At 46.3% G+C, this 6,331-nt stretch overlaps 1 protein-coding gene across 1 annotated transcript in view; it reads right to left on the reverse strand.

The window, feature by feature from the left end:
- SLC25A48 (solute carrier family 25 member 48) overlaps positions 1 to 3,920 on the reverse strand; it is a 164,214-nt gene extending 160,294 nt beyond the window's left edge. The window contains exon 1 of the transcript XR_002073205.2: positions 3,763 to 3,920. The gene's annotated coding sequence lies outside the window, so the exon portion shown is untranslated. The remainder of the gene's footprint in view (positions 1 to 3,762) is intronic.
- Between the last annotated feature and the right edge of the window lie 2,411 nt (positions 3,921 to 6,331).

The raw sequence follows: 6,331 nt of genomic DNA on the forward strand, positions 1-6,331 counted from the left end.
AACACAGCCAGAAGCCAGAAGGCACAAGGGAGCCTGAAAACCATATTCTGAGCACTTGGCCGCTGCTGTGATGCCAAGTGGATCTGAGAGCAACAGTCCAAGAGTATTAGTCTTTTGCTTCTTCCATAACAAGTATCTGCCCTCCTCTGCCATGGCCCTGAGTTCTCCTTTCTGCCTGTGTTCCTCCCACCCCTTCATGCCAAACCAGAGCATGAGTGGGACTACTTCTGGGAGTCTGTTCCAAGAGGATAACCAGGCAGGCCAGGGAAGACCTTGGATGATCAGTTCATGATCAAGGAGCCCTGGCAGGCAGGTCTGGCGTGGCCACCCAGGACTGGGGGCAGTGCAGGCAAAGGGAATCACCCAAGCTTGGCAATAGCCCCAGTGGAACTCAGAACTCCCAGATCCCTCACCCCTCCCATCCCTCCCAGCCCAGCTCCCTCACCCCACTCCCAAGGAGTGACCCCCATCCCAATGGGCCCATGGTCAACTGTCTTGGGACCATATGGTCGACCTGGCCTCTCAAGGCTTCAGGATGCCTCTAACGCTTAGATGTGAGCACCACGCTCTAATTCATTCTGATGAGAGCCACCAGGGGTTTTGATCCACAAGAGGGAGGAATTAGGAAGCCTGCACACACACACACACACACACACACACACACACACACACACACATGCATATGCACACACATATATTCATGCATGGGCTGGAACTCTCTGGACATTTTCCCAAAGTTCTCCTTAAAACTGAACCTTGTTTTCCCCCTTCATAAGGCAAAGCTTTGGCCTGAATGCCCAATGTTCCACCACCAAAAAGCCACTGTTCACCAGAAACACATGTCAAAATCTAGAAGCCAGTGACCAGTAATGCTGAGAACAACCAACACTGATATTTAAGCTGAGCTCATGTGCCCATGAATGTTTACAGGAAGACATGGAAGAAATCCCACTTTGCAGAGAAACGGCTGGGTATTTTGAAGTCTTGTTTATACTCAAGCATCTGCCTCAGGAATCTGACACGTCAGATCAACTCATTACCACCCACCTTGTCCAAACTTTCATCAGAGAAACGCAAAAGGAGCGATGAAGGCCGGTAGACCCTGGCTGCCCAAGTTCAGTCCCACAGTTCCGAGTAGTCTTGTCCCCACCCCATCCCAACTTTTCTGCATCAAGGTTCAGCCTTGGCTTTAGGGTCTGCCATTGACCTTTAGACACCCTGAGGCTGTGTCCACACCCATAAGAGACAGGGCAGTTAGAACTCACAGGCCAGGGGTGGCTGCTCAGCTCATATAAAGTCATTGTTGGGGCCTGGAAAGATCCGCCCTCTCAGCGACCGCGGGAGTGTTACTGAACCAGGCACACGTTCAGAATTTGCCAGCCTTTGCCCCTCACCAGGATGTAAAGTCTGACCCCACACAAGTCTGAGGATCCCCAGCCAGGCAGCTCTCCCAGGCAGTTATCACAGCCAGCATGGGCAAGATGGGGAGTCTGGGGAGGTTTTTCTCCCATATTCTTGCCTCTCCTTCAATGGCCTTCTTCCCCTATTCTACCTGCGGGCACCCAAAAGTCTTTAAAATGTCTATATGCAATCAGGCATCTTAGGATCAGATGCACACTGACAACTAAACCCTGAGCCCTAAATATGGAAGGGAAGCATGGAACATGTTAGGGCCCCTATTCTGTCTAGAGGGCCTCATCATGTCCCACTGAGTCTTAGGGTGAATAGCCACTTAAGCTGGCTAAGAAGGACCCTCACTAATCAGAATGCAGGCAATGACCTAGAAACAAGTTTACTTCTCAGTAGGGAATTGTGGTCTCTTCAGCCCACATAGTGAGAGGACCTCATAAGCCTCATTTCCTGCTGTCCCTACCACATTCCCCTCATCTGGCTCTCATGGCACCCTAATCTTGACACACAGCTTGGGTCTTCTCAAGGCTGGCAGCCTCTGTGCCTTTTTCCATGATTTTCCTCCTCCCATTAGGCTCTTACCAACCTGGAAAACCTTTACTTTCAAGTATAGGTCAACAACCACTTTTGGTCTCACCCTCACCTATCCAGGCTCCTCCTTTGCCCAAAAAGGGGTGACCACTCCTTCCTCTAATGCCCCATGGCTACTTTAGCCCTTGTCTTAAATAAAAGACAGTAAGGATCTTTGAGAAGATGGGTCCTCACCCCCAGTGGACAGAAAACTCAACAAGGATGGTGTTCAAGAATGTGTCACCAGTCCTTGGCCAGGCACACTTAGATTCCACAACTTAGTTCATAGAAAGAGAAGCTATGTCACTTAATCACATCAGCCACGCTTCCCTACCTGTTTGAGGTGGACAGTTCTGTTCCATATATCTGACCTGTTGGCCACAGACATAAAATGAACAGAAATTTCCTCCATGATCTGATCCAGCCAAGAAAATTCTAATCCAACCATAGCAGCCAAAAATGCATTCTGTGTTTTCCATGTATCAACAGACTCAAACAAGCTTTAAATAAGCACTACATTGGTAACTTCTGATAAAGCCTCCTCTAGGTTTGGTTAAATTTAAAGGATCCACTGCCTTACCACTATTAAGGTAACCCATAAAAACACATAAACCAGAAGGGCCTACTCACCTGACAAAAGATAGTGATAAATTCTAGGTCCCCCGTAAGAGCATTTCTCAAACGCTCATCCACACCATGGCCACAACTTCTGCCATCATCCATTTACCATCTATGTTATTAACTTTTTATTTTTCTTCATCTTAACATTAAAATGACTCTTTTTGATTTAAACTTGGCTTTTCTCATTCAATGAAGGCATTTTATTGTTTTCCTAATATCCAGTAAACCAAACACAAAACAACTAACATTTCCAAAAGTCTGCGCACAACATAAAACCTTTTTGTCTCCCACTCAGGTCAAGCATGGCCCACTCGGAGGTGGGCCCTGTTTGCTGCGCCTGCCTTTTGACGCTGCGGACAGAAATGTCAACACTTCTGCTGCCCTTGATCAGGGACGGGGGACAGTGGTTTCAGTGCCTGGCTTCCGGGCTCTCGGGTGACTCAGTGACCCTGCTCAGCAGCTCTCAAGGGCCCAGTTAAGGAGGTTACTATGAACAGAGTTTGCAAAACAGTGAAAGGGGGGAAGACAGAAGGCAAAGCCAGGCTTTGCGCTCATTTCAGGGAATAACCACACCCACTCAGGCTCCCACCCACTTGCTTTCCATCCCTGAGCAGCTCAAGCAGACAAGGGAGCCAGTGAGAAGCCTGTTGTCATAAAGACCTAAGAGCTGCGGGCCCCACTGAAGGTGGGGGTTAGAGAGCCTTGTCACCTCCTCACGCAGTGCCCAGACAGAGGCCGCAGCAAGAGCAGCATCAGTAATAATAATGACAACCTGCAGCCCCTGGAGTCTGGCTGCACATGTGCCAGGTGCATTTTATCAGCTGATAAAATGCACCTGGCACCACAGACCACCTGCCGCATAGGTGGGGGAAGAGAGAAAGGCCAAACTCATTGTAACTGTGATTTACAGAGCACCTCCCTCTGTGTCGGGTTGAGATAAATGCTTTGCATACATTTGCTTACTTAAGCCTCACATGGCCCCTCAGGGCACTTATTACCAATGGAGAACTCATTCATAAAGGGGGGCCTGAGGTCTACCACTGAAGTGAAGGGATAAGCCCAAGGTCCGGCAGCTACTATTTTGAGTTCCCACGGCAAGAGTCCACACCCAGTGTAAAGGGCTTCGCTGTCGTGAGCCTTCTGCTGTTTGTCCAAACCTACCTGAGACCAACCTTCCCGGCCTCTGGTGTCCTCAGGTGACACTATCATCCATTTTGGGGTAGCCAACAGACACTGCACCTTCCCAGGCCTTGAGCGCCATACCAATGAGGAAATGCTGGTCTTCAGAATCCCCGTCCGCGGTTTTGGGCCAGCAAGCAGCCAAGGTCCTGGGGCTAGGCTGGGTGCTAGGGTAAGAGGAGAGAAAGCTCAGCCAGAGAACTGTATTGGCAACCTGCGGGTTTTCCAAAAGCAAACTCTTTATACCAGAGATCCTCTCCTTTCAAAGGAACAGAGGCCAAAGGGGAATTGGCCTTTACCAAAATGCCTTTGCCCAAGTGACATGTTTAGATGCACTGATGTGCTGCAGTGAGTCCTCGGGGGTGCAGGCCTCATTGGTGCCCGCTCAGGGTAGTCTGCAGGATGGGGGTTACTCAGAGGGGGTCCAGCCTCTCTGAGCAGCTGCGCCACCTGCAAGGCCCCACACACTCTGCCCCCAGCCTGCCTGTCCACCCTCACGCCGCACGGCCCCTCCCAAACCACCGGATTCTGATGGATCCATTCTGCTTCACTGATTCATTCCTGAACGCAGGACCAGAGTCTTTGTACCATTACCTTTTTAAAATACGACTCATGTTCAAAGTCTCTCAGCCAGTCTCATCTGTTTTATGATGTTTCAACTAATATTTTTCTCATTTACAAATACATGTGCATTGCACAAAACTTTGAAAATCTGAAAAGTATAAGGAACATAAAAATTGCTCAAATCCAACCACCCAGACACAAGGACCGTTAAAATGTTGGTATATTTTTTCCTTCTCTCCATCTTTTATCTATGTTTGTGATTATCTTTTAAAAAAAATTTTTTTAATGTTCATTTATTCCTGAGACAGAGAGAGACAGAGTGCGAGTGGAGGAGGGGCAGAGACAGAGAGACACACAGAATCTAAAGCAGACTCCAGGCTCTGAGCTGTCAGCACAGGGCCTGATGTGGGGCTCGAACTCGTCAACAGTGAGATCATGACCTGAGCTGAAGTCAGACGCTCAACTGACTGAGCCACTCAGGCGTCCCTGTTAGTGATTATTTTTAATAAAAAAAAAAAAAAGAAGAAGAAATCATGCTACATATAGCTTATATCCTGGAGTTTTCATTTGCTACATAGTAAGCATTTTCTCAGGTAATTTAATGACAGGATTCTTCAAAAACATGATTCCTAATGACCACAGAGTATTCATCTTATGGATGGGCCATAATTTAGTTAACGATTACCATATTGTTGGACGTGTCAGCTGTTTCCAATCTTTTTCTATTAAAATAATGCCACGACAAATACCTGCATATCTAAGTCTGTATATGAATCTCTGATTCTTCCCCAAGGTGAATTCATAGCAGATGAATAGCTTGGCCCCCAGGGATAGATATTTTTCAGGCTTTCCATACAAGGTATTTCAGAAAGCTGGTTTAGTATTCCCACCCTCACCTGAATGTCAAAATACCCATTTCACTGTATCCTTACCATCACTGGATCTTGTCAGTTTTAAAGTACTTTCCCTCCTGAAATATGAGAAATGCTATGTTGTGTTAATGTGCATCTTTTGAGTGTTAGTGAAGTCTGGCATTTTTCCATAGGCTTATTTGGCCTTTTCTCTTCTTCTTTTGTGGTTTGGTTATTCACGGCGTTTGCCCTTTTTACTCTTACGTATTCATATTTTTCTTACCAAACTGTAAAAGATCTTACATTGAAAATACGGAGGATACTGTAAATATTTCCTCATTCTGTCTTCTGGCTGTAGATGACAACATTGACATTTATCCCAGTAATTCATCTGGAATGTATTTTGATGTGTGGGTTATGACAGCAGTTCCCACATTTTAATATGAAGTATAGCCTAAAGCTTAAATATCTGCATTTTAAGAGTGCTCCAAGGAATTCTGATGGCTGTGGCCACACTCTGAAGAACACTGGTACAGAGTGAGAGGCTAACTTTTTTTGGTAATGGGTGAATTGCCCCAGCTTACTTATTGAATAACCCTTCCTTACCAATTGCTGTGAAATGCTGCATGATAAATTACATTCTTATATCCACTTGGGTCTATATCTTTTAGATTTTTGATATTCCCACAAACTAAAAACTTAATTTAGGGGAATTAGTATAAAACTAATAGCTCATATTTATTTATTTTTTTAGAGATAGAGTTATGAGTGGGGGAGGGGCAGAGAGAGAGAGAGAGAGAGAGAGAGAGAGAGAGAGAGACTGAATCCGAAGCAGGCTCCAGACTCTAAGCTGTAAGCACAAACCTGATGTGGGGCGCCAACTCGAGAACAGTGGGATCATGACCTGAGCTGAAGTTGGATGCTCAATTGACTAAGGCACCCAGACGCCCCTAGCTCATATTTAATGAGCCATTGCTATGTAGCAGGCAGTGCCCTACTCTTGCCACATAATAACTCACAACAATGTTATGAGGTAATTGTTATTATTGATGAGAAAACTTAGGCCCAGAAGTATTTAGTAATTTGGCCAGAATTACACATTCAGTAAGTAGTAAAGCTGACACTTGGATCAGAGT

The sequence above is a fragment of the Panthera pardus genome, unplaced genomic scaffold (assembly GCF_024362965.1).
Source record: "Panthera pardus isolate Hobbes unplaced genomic scaffold, ASM2436296v1 HiC_scaffold_2, whole genome shotgun sequence".
NCBI lineage: Eukaryota > Metazoa > Chordata > Mammalia > Carnivora > Felidae > Panthera > Panthera pardus.